At 38.1% G+C, this 19,708-nt stretch overlaps 1 protein-coding gene across 1 annotated transcript in view; it reads left to right on the plus strand.

Annotated features, from left to right (window-relative positions):
- Positions 1 to 7,051: 7,051 nt before the first annotated feature.
- Positions 7,052 to 19,708, plus strand: part of LOC113052002 (glutamate receptor ionotropic, NMDA 2C-like) — a 65,925-nt gene continuing 53,268 nt past the window's right edge. Inside the window, exon 1 of the mRNA XM_026216240.1 lies at positions 7,052 to 8,043. The gene's annotated coding sequence lies outside the window, so the exon portion shown is untranslated. The remainder of the gene's footprint in view (positions 8,044 to 19,708) is intronic.

The following is a 19,708-nucleotide window of genomic DNA, read 5'->3' on the forward strand; positions in this document are numbered from 1 at the left end:
TAAATTAATAAATTAATCATTTCTAAAATTGTGAATTGTTTCAGATATGTAGTTGGATCTAGTTGCGTTTGTGTGTGTGTGTGTGTGTGTGTGTGTGTACTCTTGAAACCTGTGGGGTTTCACACCTCATTGTTATGAGTTGTCAGTGCCATATTAACTGCAGTTTGGTGTGTGACATCCTGTTGAAAAACATCAAAAGTGACGAGGAGACAGCGCATGTGGTAATGAGAGGTTTATGCATTTACTTGCCAAGGTACTTTCCTGTCAGACTGTCACATTATGTACCTCTTAGACATTTCTGAGAAAAGCAGCTCATCAGTATCGAGAAAAGGCAAAGCCTTTGTACCCTTGATGGTACAAAGAACCGACAAAAGAAAAGTGACTTCCTTTCAGAAATGAACTAAATGTATGTTTTTATATATTTATGAATTACGTATTGCATACTACTACTACTCCAAAAGTTTGGTTGCATTCATTTGATTCAAATTACAGTAAAACAGTAATATTAGGAAGTATTACAATTTAAAATAACTAAATAAAATTTATATTTGAATATATTTTAAAATGTAATTTATTCCTGTGATACAAAGCTGAATTTTCAGCATCATTCCTTCAGTCTTCAGTGTGTCACATGATCCTTCAGAAATCAGTCTGATATGCTGATGTGGAGCTCAAGAAACATGATCTTATTTTAAATATTGAAAACAGTTGTGTTGCTTAATATATTGTTTTTTTTTTTCAAGATTCATTGATGAAAAAGAACAAAGATCGAAAGAACAGCATCATCTTTATTTTTACAGCACTTTATACAACAGAAACAGTTTCTAAGCAGCTTGATGGTATTAAAAAGGAAAGTAACAAAGATGCAACTCAGTTTGCAATGCAAAGGGACTTGTTCCCTCTACATACCTTTGTGGTTAGCACTGCAGGAATGATTGCAGTAGAGAGAAGTTCAGAAGGTCATGTGGAAACTTTCAGTCAGACCACAAAGAGCTTGCTTTGAAAATCTGCAGTCTTCCCAAAAGTTCACCCTGGCATTAGTGGTTTCCTTCGCTGTTTGCTTGCCTGTATCTTTCCCAGGCCAATCAACTTGATTTTCTTAATAGTTGTTAGGAGGAAGGTGTTCTGAAATCTAAAAACTAATTTTTCATTCACACACGTTTAGCACAGGTACTCAGGGGAGCTTCAATGTGCCATCAATAGGGGGCAGAATAATACTGCTTTTTGTTGTGTTTTCAACGTTGGCACGCACATCAGCAAGTAGCAGGACATTATTATCAGACATCAGACACCACAGTGAGCTGGTGTATTTAATTTGAATTGTACACTCATAAAAATAAAGGTTCTTTATTGGGATCAATGAAGAACCTTGAACTCTTTTCATTGCACAAATCATTCTTTATAGTCGTCATTTTATTTTATTAAATATTCTTCACACTAAAGTTCCCAATTGAAGCACTATACACTATGCACTTATTCTGTACTATATGTAATCAACCGTCTAGGGTATGAATCAAGCTAAAACAGTTGACTGAAGGGTCCAACATTCCACAATTTGTTTACCCAGTTAAACCCAGGTACATTATCCAGGGATTTGAAGTGCACTTTTTCATTTTGGAATTGTGGAATGGGGATTTTTTATTTATTTATTTGACTTCACTTGGTGCAAAGTGCAACTTCTTTGCATGAGCTTGCGTTTCAGGTCTCCTGTATTCGCATGCATATGAATGCAAGTCCCTGGAATGAAAAGTGTGATGTGGCCAGCCCTTGAGAGTGTACACCAAGTTTAAAGAAGTGCACAGATGAAGTATCATCTGGTCTGGCACCTTCAAACAACTCCAATGCTTGGCTTGCAGCTGTTCGCACAGATGTTTAATAACATAACTGATTTCTATTCCTCAGGACTGGATGAAAATGACTGAACTTGAGAAACGTGACACTGACCAACAGTCTCTGTCACAACAGCTGCAGATGTAGATGTTATTCATCTTGAAGAGAACATTTCACCAGACAGCTTCTGAACCAGTGTCTTTAATTATAGCTGTACTTCAGGGTTATTACCAATAACTAAAACTTTAATTTAAACTAAAATGGAATATGTATATATATATCTCAGTATATCAATGATGCTAAAATAACACTGCTGTTCATCTGAGTGTAAATGTGCTTCTTGCTTCCTAAAACGAACACTGTGGTCACTTTTATTCATTTTCATATTCACCTGTTAACCTGGACAAAAAGTGGTACTGTAGATGCAGCTCAAGAAATGTAAAAAACAAAACAAAGATGAGTTGCAGAATAGAGGAAGAGGGCATCGGAGAGAGGAAGGGGCAGGTTTGAGGATGTAAACTGAGCTGCTGTTCAATACTCCGAGACTTCTGCCTATATTTGGATGTCTCCCCTGAGATCTGGTCCGTGCCAAGTTCTCTTCCCCTCTCCTTTTCTCGTTTTCCGTCAATCCCTGACTAATAATACACAAACGAGTTACTAGGAGTGCTACTTGGGTATTGAGAGATGTATTCCTCTGGTGCTCGTCAAATAGGAGATCCAAAATGTTTCCCAAATAAACAATAGTTCTGAGGCACTCACAAGGAATATAAATTTAAAAGCCTTTATTTAAACTTGGCTATCCATTAAAAACATGCCAACAAGGCTCTGTGGCCATCTTCATGGCAAATTCTAAATGGCAGTCTGTAGACTGCATGCTATACAGGTGCTGGTCATATAATTATAAAAAAAGTTGATTTATTTATTTTAATTTTGATGTTTATAACTGACAACTAATGAAAATCCCAAATTCAGTATCTCAGAAAATTAGAATATTGTGAAAAGGTTCAATATAGAAGACACCTGGTGACACACTCTAATCAGATAATTAACTCAAAACACCGGGAAAGGCCTTTAAATGGTCTCTCAGTCTAGTTCTGGAGGCTACACAATCATGGGGAAGACTGCTGGCTTGACAGTTGTCCAAAAGACGAACATTGACACCTTGCACAAGGAGAGCAAGACACAAAAGGTCATTGCAAAAGAGGCTGGCTGTTCACAGAGCTCTTTGTCCTAGCAGATTAATAGAGAGGTGAAGGGAAGGAAAAGATGAGGTAGAAAAAAGTGTACAAGCAATAGGGATAACCGCACCCTGGAGAGAATTGTGAAACAAAACCCATTCAAAAATGTGGGGGAGATTCACAAAGAGTGGACTGCAGTTGGAGTCAGTGCTTCAAGAATCATTACACACAGACGTATGCAAGACATGGGTTTCAGCTTCACATTCCTTGTGTCACACCACTCTTGAACAACAGACAGCATCAGAAGCGTCTCGCTTCAAAAAGGACTGGAGTGCTGTTGAGTAGTCCACTGTTATGTTCTCTGATGAAAGTAAATTTTGCATTTCCTTTGGAAATCAGGGTCCCAGGGTCTGGAGGAAGAGAGGAGAGGCACACAATCCACGTTGCTTGAGGTCCAGTGTAAAGTTTCCACAGTCAGTGATGGTTTGTGGTGCCATGTCATCTGCTGGTGTTGGTCAACTGTGTTTTCTGAGGTAAAGGTCAACACAGCCGTATACCAGGAAGTTTTAGAGCACTTCATGCTTCCTGCTGCTGACCAACTTTATGGAGATGCAGATTTCATTTTCCAATAGGACTTGGCCCCTGCACACAGTGCCAAAGCTACCAGTACCTGGTTTAAGGACCATGGTATCCCTCTTCTTAATTGGCCAGAAACTCGCCTGACCTTAACCCTATAGAAAATCTATGAGGTATTGTGAAGAGGAAGATGCGATATGCCAGACCCAAGAATGCAGAAGAGCTGAAGGCCACTATCAGAGCAACCTGGGCTCTCATAACACCTGAGCAGTGCCACAGACTGATCGACTCCATGCCACGACGCATTGCTGCAGTAATCCAGGCAAACGGAGCCCCAACTAAGTAGTGAGTGCTGTACATGCTCATACTTTTCATTTTTATACTTTTTAGTTTGCCAAGATTTCTAAAAATCCTTTCTTTGTATTGGTCTTAAGTTATATTGTAATTTTCTGAGATACTGAATTTGGGATTTTCCTTAATTGTCATTTATAAACATCAAAATTAAAAGAAATAAACATTTGAAATATTAGTCTGTGTGTAATGAATGACTATAATATACAAGTTTCACTTTTTAAATGGAATTACTGAAATCAACTTTTTGATGATATTCTAATTGTATGTCCAGCACCTGTATATCTGCATGACCTAGAAGCACGGTTGTTCGTCTGCACAGGTATCACCTGACAAAGAGCAATTACAACAAGTTACTTTAGATAAGACAAGTCACATTTTCAATATATTACCAACTTTTCCACATGACGCGGAAGAACACGCGCTTTTCGTGTGCGGATTTCACGTGCACGTGCCTCTCTGCCTCCTCTTGATCTTTCTCCTGTTGGTCCTGTGGGCCCTTCGGTGTTCTGGCATGTGAAACACCTCGGCCAAGTCGTGGAGAGAGAGAGCATATGGCCATCTCTGCCTCTCTCTCTCATTCTCTCATCCCGACATGTGTGTCCTCCTCCGCCCAGCGGCCACCTGCGACTGTGAGTCTTCAAAAAAAATAAAAAAACTGGGTGGTTTTCAGGCGGCAAGGAAGTCGACCGGAAGTTGAAGTCGGCCGGGTGCCGCCATCTTGTAGCAGAACTTCACTTGTGTTAGCATCCCATTGACTTCCATTCATTTTTGCGTCACTTTGACAGTGAATAACTTTACATCTGAGGCATTTAAAGACTCCATTTGGCCATTATTTATTTCTAAAGATACACGACAATGTATAAAGGGCATAATTACGTTATGGCCCCGTAGAAACAGTTTTGTAAAAATAGGCTAACCATTGCATCATAACCACGCGACTCTCTGTCGCATTACCGTACAGACAGGAGGAGAAGCTCGCAGGTAATTAACTTAATATGGCGTACTGGCGTTACATTTTAAAATACTATACAAAATACTTAATCAGAATACTTACTCCTGCTCACTCACGACAAAGAACTCCCCGCTCAAGCTCGCCGTCTCTGCAAGATTAACGATGGCAGTTTGCACGCACAGCCACTCAGAAGATTTACATCTGTCAGACAGGTTGCTGACGTCGTCAAGCTTTGTTTGAGTCTGCGCGTCAGAAACGGAAGTGCTAAAAAACGCTAAAAATGGGCTTCACTTGTCTCAATTGAGTTCCAATGGGGTTGCTGTGTCCATTTCTTTTACTGTCTATGGTGGTTTCACGCGTTGCTGATGGCCAATCAAATCAAAGTAGGCGGGGTTTACCGTATACTGAAGCAGAGTGCGAATCAGCGTGAAAAACACGAAAGTCGTGGAACAATATTTGATGACTGTTTTACAATTAAAATGTTAAACGGACAGCAGTAATATCCATGCAAATTTTGCAAATTTAGTAGACTGTGTATATATATATGTATATATATATATGTATATATATATATATATATAAATTAAATTAAATTGATGCATTTAGCAGAAGCCAAAGCGACTTACAGTGCATTCAGGCTAACATTTTTTTTTACAGAACATGTGTTCCCTGGGAATTGAACCCACAACCTTGTGCTGCTAACGTAATGATCTACCGCTTGAGCTACAAGAAAAAATGTATATACATATAGCTTGAAAAATAAATAAATATATAAATATAATATATATTTTTTTCTTATTGGATATGTCTGCAAAATGCTTATATGTCCAAAATAAGACTTTGCCAGGACTCTATAGTAACAATCCTATAATGGAAAATACATTTAGACATTTAGAAAATATAGTATTCTCTATGGCCATGTTTACTTTATGGGCTTGTATAATTAGGACAGCAAAGTCAGGAGCTGTAGTGAGACAGAGAGGAAGATGAGGACATGAGCCAGGCCTCAAAACTGGATCCCATGAACCAACAGACTTTACTGTCCACACCAACAGACGTGATTTTTTAAAAAGGTCTTTTTAGACCTATATATTTATAGTGTGAAAATATTGTGACAAACAATGTATATTGGCAGTTTAAGCAGTACTATATTTTTGAATTCCATCACTGAATGGTGTGCATTAATTGAGTTTTCTGATTGGTTCAAAACATTTTTTTGTCATAGGACCTTAAATTTGTACATTATGAAAGTTGGTCATGTAACATCAAAAAACCAGTGAGATTTGACCTTAGCTGATGTTTAAAATTTTTGGATCAATTTCATGCTATACTTGTGTCCTTTTTGGAGCTTGATTGTTTTGTACAAAATGTACTTTCGCAATATGGACAAAAGCAGCAGAAACATTCTTCAGAATAACTCCTTTTGTGTTTCTCAGAAGAAAATAAGTCATACAGGTTTTGAATGACATGTGGGTGAGTAAATGATGATATTTTTAATTTTTAATTTAAATTTTTTAATGAATTCTCCATTTAAAGAAAAAAATATGCAATCTTTTTATGCAAGTGTAAATAAGTTATAAAGATATACTTTCTAGGGTATTACAGCTTCAGTAATTCAGTTCAACAACTCAATGAATTGAATTCTGCACATTTGGATGCCAGGATTGCTGAATTAACCAATCAACATCCAGGACCAGAATAATGCATGGATGGATGATGTTTGCTTGTCCTTATGTGTGTGTGTGTGTGTTCACTTGCATAATTCAAAGATGTACGAGCTCTTCTGCCTCTCAACTGTTTGTTTAATACACATTTTTGACCATTACAAAAAGTGAGTCCAACTAGATAAATGCACCCCCTGACCTTTAGCACTGAGAGAAACTCCTATTAGGCTACAGCATTTGAGCTATTGGTAGTAAAACCCAACCTAGATGCTGTACACACAAGTATACGGTCGTAAACAAGATTATAAAGTAAAATTGGTGTCAATGCCAAAAGTATGCAGTTGCATTCGCAGACTATGAAATTGCTATCAATATTATGTCTGGACTTCAAAGAATGGGAGTGGAAATAACCAATCACAGAAAGCCATCTGTTTAAGAAGAGTTATTTAAAGAGAGAGAGAGAAGATGGTCTACTCTAGAGGAAGGGAGAAGGGAGGGAGGAGGGTTAGAGAGAGAGAGAGAGAGTTAGAATAAATCCTTACCACATAATGATTACAGCTCACAAGTCCTGCCTCTGATATGGAGTGCAGAAGGAGCCAGGATTACAACTACAGTAATCTGAGAACCGTAACTGCACTCCACAGCATCAGACGAACACACATCAAACATCAGGGGTCAGGGGAAACAGAAATGAGGAACTTTTGAACAGGATCTTGCTTTACAACTACAGGAGACAAAAATAGTTACAAACTCCAGGGAATAAGAAGCTAAAATATCTGTTGGCTAGCAATCAACAGCCTATCGGCCTGTGCCACCTGTGTGCCCTTCTAACTGCCAGTGTTTTTGGAGTAATCCATTGTGTCTTTTACTGGAGTCAGGACTACACTTGAAGAACGTGTTGGAAACAAGTTAGCAAGGTAAACAAAATCTGTTCTTTGGACTGAAAAGAACTCGGAATGCACCGAAAACTCCATTTCCTGTTTGTTTATTTTGACATGGAACAGCAGAACATTCTAAATTCTATTCCATTCCTGATCTGATTTGGACGCACTGAGATTTTGACCCGTCCAAGGAGAGCTGAGACACATGCGGCCCGTAACCTGTGACCATCCTGGACGAGGAGCTCTATGTGCATCTGCACCAGGACACTTGTGGACAGCCGTCTCCTGCGTCTCATTTCTCCTCTAGCATTCACTCTTCCTCCATCTCTCCACGCCACCTCCTATTTCCACCCCCCCTCCCTCCATCCGTCCCCCCCTCCCCTCACGAAAATGATGTGACCTTCTGCCAAACTGCTAGAGACCATGCTACTGTCACAGTGGGCTGTTCTGTCTACACTGAAATAGAATCAAACAAGAGCCACGAGAGAGAGAGAGAGAGAAGAAGGGGGGACGAGGGAAAAAAAAGAAGAAGAAAAAAAATCAGGACGAGTCACGAAGGAGAAAATGTGCTGTCGGGTGTCCGGGCTGGATGTGGTTTGCCAAAGCAGGTAACTGATCACCTTCACTTCTGGCAGGGATGTTGCTGGCACACATACATGCAGATGCACTTTAAACCGGATTTTTGAACTTGCGCACCTGTTAATTTGTGATTTTAGTGAACTGGCAATTCCATTTATGATCTGTGCAGTGTGAAATGAATGCTAGGTGTGTTTGGGTTATGAATCATCTGGAAAGTGCCTTACTGTGGTCGGACAGGGCTGCGAAACTCTCATCTCCAGCCGGTGCACCCACAGGTTGGATGCTCGTTGAAATAGTAAAGTTTTCATTCATGTGTGATGGACACCAGAAAACAAACCTGTAGGTTAATGCATGTTGTTGCTGTAGTATGTCACTCTGAGGTTCCTGGCTTGCAGGTACACCAAAGATCAATCACTTCTCACAGCAGATGGAGCGCGTTTCCCCGTTAAAGTCGTTGTCCTGGAATGTTAAAGCGGCAGAAATTGAATTCCGTTGAGGGGTGAACTGAGAGATCTTGGAATTGAAGCAATGACAGCTTTCAGTAATTACTGTTGGGAGCAGTTATTATGGAGCACACAGTGACGCATTTGGGATTCGTCCCGCTGAAGCTGTGATAATGTGCCACTTTCGTAGTGGGAAGAGGGTGCTTCATAACAACAAGGTGGATAATGGGAAGAGGTGTATGGGATGGCTAGAAAGAGACAAATGCTAGTCTATCAGATCCAATCACAGGTAATCTTGTACAAAATGTTCAGGGAAAGTTATTAAGAAATCAAAGTGGTGGGTGACAGTTTCAAAATTAGAAAGAGCCCAGCTAAATATATACTCCAGGGCAAATGGAGAAACATAATCAATCATAATTATATCTCTTCAGTTTCCAATAATATCAATATGATTTTTGGGAGAACATTTATAATTAGTAAAACAGGAGATGATTAGTAAAAATCAACTGTTGTTTTCAAATATTTTTGTGGAATGTAGATAGAAATGTAATTTATGTGAAAAACTGAAAGATTTTGTAGATGACCTGATTGCCCTTGCGTCCTTGTACTCCTCCAGAGCAGTGCTTTCAGAGTAATACCTTTTTTTCCTTTTTTTTTTAGATATGACCTGATATGATTTTACTTTTAATAATACGAATAAATACTCCCCTTGCAGGAATAACGTTTATATTTAAGCTCATTCGATGACGAGTTTCGTATGTTGTAGTTATAAACAAACGTAGACAGGATTTAGATGTCTCTGTTAGCATATTTGCTGAGAAATGTAAGGAAGGTCTGTGTAGGGCTGGCACTGCATGTGTAGTGTGTACTATGAAGGACACAGTGTGCGCTCTAGGAGTGTAGGACAGTTACGTCAAAACTATGAGGTGTTCTATCTTCACTCAAGGCTTTGTCTCGCATTCAAGGGTGAGCCTGTATAGATCAGTTGAGAAATCGTGTCTCATTTTTCAGTTTTTCCTTCAACCAATTAAGAAGCACTTATAGGTTACTAGATTTCTCAAGGTTGACCTGGAACCTAGAAGATAACTTTCCAAGTAACAAGCTAAATATACAATTGTCCCCCCTTTCTTTCTTTTTTGAGAGTCATGTTTGATACATCTGGCTTTTATGTAGTATGATATCAATGAGATCTTTATAAGTGTGTATCAGAAAACTTAGAATGCATACAAATATCACTTGTCGCTCTATATCTCCCAATAATGTGCCTGATGATATTTAAATGCTTAGTTTTATCATTTTATTAGTAAGTTTTAGCTCTGCAGTTTTTTTTGTGTGTGTGTGAGGCAAACCATATGAAAATACATGTAATATTGATACAGTAATATTTAAGAAACAAACAAATAAACATTTCTCAAAAGCATCACTTTTGAACATGAAGAAGAAAAAAAAAAAGATTGTATGGATCATTTCAACTGTTTTCAATCCAATAAGTGTTCATCTTAAAATGGCTAACAATATAAAAGAGCCACAACCTGGATTTTTTTTTAAGGAATGACACTAAAAGGCATTTTATTTGCTGAAAAAAAGTATAAGCCATCAATCAGATGATAGAAGGCATTTAGTAGATGGTGAATAACAAGGTTTTCAGCAAAGTTTTGATCATGCTGATCATACAGAGGCCTTGGAAATCTGTGTATCAAATATTATACAGTAGGCTTCATAATGGTTAAGTATCAGCAATAGTAACAGATAGACACAGATACAAAATAAAATTGTTCTTCCCAAATATGAGTGATGATGAACAGAAGAAGAGATTGGGAAAGTTGAGCCAAGTCATGGAGAGGGTGAGTGTGTGCTGGTTGTCAAATGCCTGTGTGCTCATCTATGTAAGTGTGTGTGTGTGTGTGTGTGTGTGTGTGTGTGTCCACCCTGTTGTGTGGTGAACAAGTCAGTGCAATGTGGAGCCAGCAAACCCTGGGATCAATGCATCTGTTCTCTGCTTACACAGAACACAACCAGCAGAGCTCGCCTTCGCCTTATCTGTCAACACTCAATACTCGCAACACAACAGTAATCACATCAGATTCTGTACGCAAAACAAGACTTCATCTGATCACTGATCATACCCTTTCTTACCAAGCTGTTTAATGAGTCTGTCTGGCGTGAGAATGTTTTTATTTTATTTTATATGTAAACAATTTGAATTCAGTTTGTATTGAGGTGGCAAACCTGATGCAGAATTCACATTTTCCATTTAAATGTACAATTCACATTTCAAACATTTCAAAACAATTCACATTTAAATGTAAGGAAGTAGAATCTAAATTAATTGAAATTCAAAGAACTTCATGTCACTGATGTTTTTAACTAGAAAAGCATACTTTGTCAAGACAAACATTTAGTTTTTTAAGTTTCATATTAAATGTCAAAAGCCTAGCAATGACTTACAATGAGGGTTATTAACTAAAGCCATAAAGACTTGCATTAAAATTGCTTTAAATTAAATAGGGAGGGATTTTTTCAATGTATTGTAACTATGTATTAAAACTAAAATAAAAAATAAAAAACAGACATAAAAATAATATTTGAATTAATAAAACATTACTAAAATAGCCCTGCTTACACATTAGCATCAAGGTGGCAACGTTTGCATGAATAAGCACCACTTTTTTTTCTTCATAAATTTGTATTTCACATGTAAGATTTGTTTTCAATGCAGCATGGTGTCGACTAGTGCAAATGGGTCAAACTCACATGACTAAACAGATGCAGTCTTAATCCATACTACAGCCAAACATGCACCACATATCCACACCAAACACACACGATATATTATTTTCCTCACATTATATATGCACAAAATGTGTTTATTTACATAAAAATGCACCACAGGTGAAAAAACAAAACATATCAACAGTTGATGTGAGGAATTACACTGAACAACAACAACAACAACAATAACGACAATAACAAAAAAACGCAACACTATTGTTTTTGCCTCCATATCTCTCAAGTATTGTTCACAAATCTGTCTAAATCTGTGTTAGTGAGCACTTCTCCTTTGCCGAGATAATCCATCCACCCCACAGGTGTGGCGTATCAGGATGCTGATTAGACAGCTGGCCACAATAAAAGGCCACTCTAATATGTGCAGTTTTATCAGATTTATCAGATTATCTCGGCAAAGGAGAAGTGCTCACTAACACAGATTAGATTGTTGCATTTATAATTTTGTTCAGTGTACATTACATTCATTATGTTGTCTGATATCACCCAGCGCCACAGAACGACGTTCAATCTTTGCACAGAGACACATGGAGTGAATAAATTAGACCGGAGCAGCAATGCTGTTCTTACTGGCAGTTAAATGAATAGACGTGGTTTTATGAAGACGATGCTGAAAGCCATAATGACAGTGCAGTAAATTCAATGACCCCAAATTGCAGGTCTGTCCTCATTTACTCACTCTCATGTAGTTTTAAACCCTTAAGACTTTCTCTCAACTCAATAGGAGATGTTTTACAGAATGTTCACGCTGCTCTTGAGTCTACGCGACTTTATTCAACATATTCCAAATTCATACAATAGCTTTGTTCGAGGAACCAACCGAAACATTCCACAAGAAATAGTGTTCTCAAAGTGTGGATAAAAAGCCATACAGGCTTGGAACGACATGAGGCTGAGTAAATGATGATGTTTTGTTTTAGGTGCGCCGTTCCTTTAAGACTGCTCTTATTGTCCAGTGTTTTAGATGAGTGACTGGCACTGCTCACACCGCTTAATGAGATCTATCTCCCAGAAACAACATCCAGCGCTGCATCACACCATACAGGACAATGCCTCGTCAGCAAGTTGGGACATTACGTGTCGCCCAGAGCTGATCGGTTTAATGAAATGTGTGAATGACTTATAGATAGATAGATAGATAGATAGATAGATAGATAGATAGATGAGAGTAGAGAGGTTAATGATGCAAATGAGTTCAACCCAACAATATTACATGACAAGCGTGACACAGCCACTGTGGGACAGATTGCAGGATTGCTCCAAGGTCATGTAGGGGAAATTGTAAATTTTTTAAGCAACAAGGTCCCATGGCCACATAATTTGAGGAAACACAATGTTAACGCATGTGTCTTTCTCTCTCTCTCTCTCAAACACACAAAGCTTCGGTAGTGGGGAAGCTCCGCTGGCGCGCTCAGGTGTTACTGTCAACAAAACACGTGTTTGCATTTGTATTCAGAATGCAATCCAAGTGCACCTTGGTCACTATAATGTCCTCTGCCAAAGAAGAAGACAGAGCGCTGTAGGATGCAAGGAAAACAACGGCGAACACCAAAGCAAGAATCTCCTCCCCTGCATTGTAGCATAACACTCTTTAAGGGAATATTACGTCTCTAATATGAAACATTTAGGCCATTTTTAAAAATGGATGCCTTTGTAAATGTATTTTTTTACTCTACATATTACAAATGGTTGTTTATTGTTCATACTTGGACAGAACCTAAGTAGCTTGTTGAGAATAGGTCTGCTATTACTTTTAAAAGTGATCAAAATTACTATATTCTCCTAAAAAAATAAATAAAATAAAATCTATAGCAGGAAATATTTTTTGACTTTAAGTTAATTAATTTAGTGTTACCATATGAAACATTATTTGGTTCAAACATATTCGTAAGCACTCACCTACCAACAATTTTTAACACCTTGGCAACATCACAGTTGTCCCTGGCCACCACCGACATGTATATTTTTACTTTGATGATGATTAAGATGATTAACTTTTTATTTATTTAAGTAATTAATTAATTCTGATTAATTACTAAGTACTGAAGTGATAGTTTAAGAAATTTCTTTCATCATTTACTCACTGTCATGATGTTCCAAACCTGTATGTGTTTCTTTCTTCTGAATATATTTTTATGAAATTAAGGAGAATGTTTTACCTGTCTTTGTCTATATGATGAAAGTCAGATTTTCTTTACCCATTAGCATACACTATTGTTTATAGTTTTAGTATTAATTTTATTTTTAGCAACAATGTCAACACAAGTCAATACCACTGGATCCGAACGATTTTCACTCCATGGGCACAAAAAAAAAAAGAAACAGAATTTATTTTTGTTCCACAAAAGAAAGTCACACAGGGTTGCATTTCCCAAATGCAACTAATTGCTGTCGTTACCAATACAGTTCAACGGAACTTGCGACGGTAGTCGGCTAACAGTGCTTTTGGGAAGTGCACCCTTCGTTTGTAGTGACATGAGTGTGAGTAAATCATGGCAGAAGTTTTGCTTTTAGGCAAGCTACCACATCATGTATAGTCGTATACAAGTATTTTTGTAAAATCAAGTATTTTTCACACTACAGATGTACAAGCTGCTTCCCTTCCTTGTGTGGAAGGTCACTGAAAGTTACTACATTTTTCAACACATGGGAAACCGAGGGGCGAATGGGTGTCGATCCACAAGCCAGATCACAAACAAAGTGGTATGTTTATATGCGGATTACTCTGTGAGTGGGTTGGTGGCAGTGCGAGTTGGAAAAAAGCAAGTGTCGTGCGTGAGCAGAGGAAAGCAGACTTGCTGTTAAAGCAGCGTAGTGACATCTGGATGAGCGGAGATTCTGTGGTGGATGCCACAACCTCAGCTTAAGGCCGTCTTATCATGATCCCGCACTCCAAATAGCCCACACACACATATACATATCTATCTATCCATACATGAAAACCCAGTGGATGCTTTTGCTATGCACCATAACCCAACATGCACTGGAGTTTAGTGTTACCAGCAGTGCCATATACGATATATGGAGTCTACAGCTACATGTGTCAAGTAAAATGTATCATTGCCCCAGCACCACATTTTCAATTCCAATGTAATCTGCTGCTTTTCTGATGTAATTACAGTTAAACAGCCTGGAAACAAATCCTCACTCTCACGCAAAAACATACCAAAAAAAGAAAAAAAAAGCAAATCAGCTTGCTGTGCTAAGAAGGTTGACAGTGAGTGAGAAATGTGTTTGGGGGGAAAGATCTTGATGGATGGACTCTTTGCATTCTTCTAGGACTTTTAGGACTGGGTTAATAGAGATCTTTACAGAATGTCCCAGGTGCTAGTCCAGGACCAGATCCATGTCCTTTCTAATGGTCAATATTAATGCTGATGAGAGAAAAGCCATGTGAAGAAGGTTATTACCTTGGGTTCCTAAAATGAGAGTTTTGGATAAAATGTATGCGTAAGGGGCAAGTTTTATTATGCAGAATCTTTTAATGCAGAAACCTTGTTTTTTAAGGTTCTTTAATATCCAATGATAACTTGTGTGTGTATATATATATATATATATATATATATATATATATATATATATATATATATATACACACATATATATATATATATATATATGGGATGCACCAATTTATCGGCCAATAATCGGTATCTTCAGATAAAAACAATTATTTCCATTCTCGGCCATGGACTGATTTTTTTTAAAAACAGCTGATGATCAGGGCCAGTTATTTTTTGTCAGTCAAAAGGCAGCGAGATAAAAAAACGTCAGACAGACTTACGTAAAAAAAAAAAAGAGCCTCTTGTGTTGAATTTAGCGCTGTCCAGGTTTACGCAATAATAATGTATTAACGCAGCACCGTTAACACAGGTCATATTTGACCCTATAGCTCAAGCCAGGGATGCAAGGTCCAAGATTTTCCCTTTACAAAACATTATTTGTGATGAGACTCCAATCCAGTTACTTCAAAAAGCTTTGTGGTTTGGTTTGGTTTGGAAAGGACATGTGGCCAAGTATGGTGTCCCATACTCGGAATTTGAGAACTCTATATCTATATATATGTATACATTTTAATAGTACATAATAATAGTAACACATTTTTTTTTTTTTTACGTTTTCTAGTTACTTTTTTTGCATTGTGCAGTTCACTAAATGGTCCTGCCGTGTGACAAATTAATGTTTAAGAGTTCAAATATTCCATGTGGTCTTTCAATTTACATGAGGTCATAAAAATGCATGCATATTAATTTGAAAATGTTGTTCAGATAGAGTGTAGCATGTAACAACACAGGACAATTCTGTGAATGTCATGTCAAAGTACCCACATAGGAATGAACCAATGATTTATTATTTATTAGTGGAGATCATGAGTGTAATTAAAGGGAAATTGATAGCCTGTGTGTTTTTTAGACATAAATGCCAAACTAAATGCTTAAAGTTACTATTATGTCCGTGAATTTAAGTAGGTCAGGTTGTAGCGTTTAGAGATCTGAGCTAGTAACAACTTAAATTGAAGCACGTCCTGCGTGTTGTCACGTTTATGATCCATCAAAATGTGGATTTATATGATTTATGCTTTGTGTGCAATAAAACATCAAAACCTCCTGTTGAGGAGTAACAAGAATGCATAGCAACACCCTGGCAACCACCCACAATACCTTAGCACTGTGTCTGCTTGCAGATGCAAACACCATACAAATTATGTTACGATGATGTAAACATTTAGTTGCAGTTACATTTACATACATATCAAGGTCAAACTTCTATTTTAATCAGGATTTTTGTGATTGCTGCTGACACAAGATCTCAGGTTTCTATAAAATAAGAAAGATTGAAAGACTTGAATTTTTATGCATTCAAATGCAGTAAGATTTGGACATGGGAAAGTACTTGAAGGCTGTATAATGTTATAGTAGTCACCTTGTGAGGCGTTTATACCTGCAGCAGCTCTCAGAATCAGTCAGTGTCATGTTAAGCCAGCATGGCTGCTGCATGACTGTGCTGTAATGAGTCTTAATGGCCCTTTAATGGCTCGTTAAGCCACAGTCATGCAGCAGCTTTAATGAGCGCCTTATGTGGAGGTGCACATGCTAAAATACACTGTCAAACACAATACCACAGAGAGAGTCAGCACAACTCTCCAGGCCAGTCATGTGTTGTGGACATTTTGATCTGTGTTTCATTGTTTGTGATCTATCTTGGGTTAGTAATTTACACATGGATCTTTGGGCACTACAATTTAGGTTTAGCACAGCTAAAGCGTCAGTATGTGTTTCTGTCTGTTCGTCTATCCGTCTGTCCGTCTGTCTGTCTTTCTGTCTGTCTGTCTGTCTGTCAGTCCGTGTTTCCGTCAGTCTGTCTGTTCTTCTATCCATCTGTCTGTCAGTCTGTGTTCCTGTCAGTCTGTCTGTTCATCTATCCATCTGTCTGTCAGTCTGTGTTCCTGTCAGTCTGTCTGTTCATCTATCCATCTGTCTGTCAGTCCGTGTTTCCGTCAGTCTGTCTGTTCTTCTATCCATCTGTCTGTCAGTCCGTGTTTCCGTCAGTCTGTCTGTTCATCTATCATCTGTCTGTCAGTCTGTGTTTCCGTCAGTCTGTCTGTTCTTCTATCCATCTGTCTGTTAGTCCGTGTTTCCGTCAGTCTGTCTGTTCTTCTATCCATCTGTCTGTCAGTCCGTGTTTCTGTCAGTCTGTCTGTTCATCTATCCATCTGTCTGTTAGTCCGTGTTTCCGTCAGTCTGTCTGTTCTTCTATCCATCTGTCTGTCTGTCTGTCAGTCCGTGTTTCTGTCAGTCTGTCTGTTCGTCTGTCCAGATGTCTGTCAGTATGTGTTTCTGTCAGTCTGTCTGTTCGTCTGTCCAGCTGTCTGTCAGTATGTGTTTCTGTCAGTCTGTCTGTTCTTCTATCCAGCTGTCTGTCTGTATGTGTTTCTGTCAGTCTGTCTGTTCTTCTATCCATCTGTCTGTCTGTCTGTCAGTCCGTGTTTCTGTGAGTCTGTCTGTTCGTCTATCCAGCTGTCTGTCTGTCTGTCTGTGTTTCTGTCAGTCCGTCTGTTCTTCTATCCATCTGTCTGTCTGTCTGTCAGTCCGTGTTTCTGTGAGTCTGTCTGTTCGTCTATCCGCCTGTCTGTCTGTCTGTCAGTATGTTTTTCCGTCAGTCTGTCTGTTCATCTATCCAGCTGTCTGTCTGTCTGTGTTTCTGTCAGTTCGTCTGTTCGTCTATCCAGCTGTCTGTCAGTATGTGTTTCTGTCAGTCTGTCTGTTCTTCTATCCATCTGTCTGTCAGTCTGTGTTTCTCTCAGTCTGTCTGTTCTTCTATCCATCTGTCTGTCAGTCCGTGTTTCCGTCAGTCTGTCTGTTCATCTATCCAGCTGTATTTAGTCCGTGTTTCTGTCAGTCTGTCTGTTCGTCTGTCCAGCTGTCTGTCAGTATGTGTTTCTGTCAGTCTGTCTGTTCTTCTATCCATCTGTCTGTCTGTCTGTCAGTCGGTGTTTCTGTCAGTCTGTCTGTTCGTCTGTCCAGCTGTCTGTCAGTCCGTGTTTCCGTCAGTCTGTCTGTTCTTCTATCCATCTGTCTGTCAGTATGTGTTTCTGTCAGTCTGTCTGTTCTTCTATCCATCTGTCTGTCTGTCTGTCTGTCAGTTTGTGTTTCTGTCAGTCTGTCTGTTCGTCTATCCAGCTGTCTGTCAGTCCGTGTTTCTGTCAGTCTGTCTGTTCGTCTATCCGCCTGTCTGTCTGTCTGTCTGTCAGTATGTTTTTCTGTCAGTCTGTCTGTTCATCTATCCAGCTGTCAATCTGTGTTTCTTTCAGTCTGTTTGCTCGTCTATCAGTCTGTCTGTCTGTCGGTATGTGTTTCTGTCAGTCTGTCTGTTCTTCTATCCAGCTGTCTGTCGGTATGTGTTTCTGTCAGTCTGTCTGTCCATCTATCCGTCTGTCTTTCTGTCTGTCAGTCTGTGTTGCTGTTAGTCTGTCAGTCTGTCTGTTCGTCTAGTCAGCTGCCTGTAACCTGGAAGCATAGTGTGGAGCATGAGAATCGTGATGAATGGCTGCGGGCAGAACAGAGAGGAAAGTATATCTGCGTATTAATGTGACAGCTTGTTACTGATGTTTATCACGAGACCATAATGACAGGCATCATTTAATCAAGACAACATGAGTAAATATAAACCTGGAGCTTGTCAGGGCCGATGACAGACAGCCAGATGTTGACTCACGATAGCTAAGGGGTGAAATCTGATGGCAGGCTGAATGAATGCTGCAGTTTAAACATTCGTCAGCACCACAGTCATGAAGATTCATATTAAAATGGAGTGCTGACCTTGATCTGATGTGACAATAAACGCGCCTGTTTATTGACTAGACTGTTTGTCCAAAAATGAGATCAGTGAAGGTGCGTCTGATTTAATACCCCTTCACATTCACTACAAGTCCATGGGCATTTTATGGGATCAGATTGCTTAGCAAGTTGTGCTGTTTAACCTTATTTTACCCAAACACTTAAACAGGTTTTTTTTTTTTAAGGTTATTCAAAGGGTTTTAAAAAATTGTATATGGCAAAGTACCATATTATTATTATTATTATTATTATTATTATTATTATTATTATTATTATTATTATTATTACATTCTTACATTTTTGTATTTATTTATTTATAAATACTTTATGAAAAATTTATGAAGTCAGTGAAGTGAAGTCTTGATAATGTCATTTATTTCTACTTTATTCAAAGCATTGTAAGTAAACGTAAAAATGCTAAAACATTTATTGTTATATTGTAATATTATAAAGTCTTCATTGTTAGATTAAACTTAATTTATATGTATAACATTTTTTAGCATTTCCAAAGTATTTTATATAAGAATTAACATGGTAGAGCACCATATTATTATTATTATTATTATTATTATTTTTATATGCTTATTTTCTATGTATTTATAAATACTGTATAATGTAAACAATATATACTTTTTGCATTACAGTAATGGCAGTGAGTAAGTGCAGTTGTTATTTGACATGAAAATTATTTAATATTTACTATATTATATTATTATAGTATATTTTTTTAAATTAAAAATGATGTAAACTGTATAGGCCTATAGTGATTATAATATGTAAAGCTACACAAGAGTCTTTTGGCTCTTGCTTGTAATTTTGCCAGTATGCTGTAATTCTTGTGCAATATTCAGTTTTATCTCATCTGAGCGGTCAAGCAGGAGGAGGAGCTTTTTATTATGTCATAGTATTACCTTTTTTTCTCTTAAAGTTTCAATCAAAGCCTGGTTATGTACCTTGGTTGGGGGTTATGGAAAGGATTGCATCTTTAAATGTCATTGTACCACTATGAGGAATTTCCAAGGTCAGAGTGTGATGGAACTGAAGTTGGAATGTGATTCCCTTGACATATCAAAGGTTCGGAATGTTATGATTGAATGGGAAAAATTAGCTCAGGGATGGATGGAAAT

This window comes from Carassius auratus, chromosome 3 (genome assembly GCF_003368295.1).
Source record: "Carassius auratus strain Wakin chromosome 3, ASM336829v1, whole genome shotgun sequence".
Taxonomy (NCBI): Eukaryota; Metazoa; Chordata; class Actinopteri; order Cypriniformes; family Cyprinidae; genus Carassius; species Carassius auratus.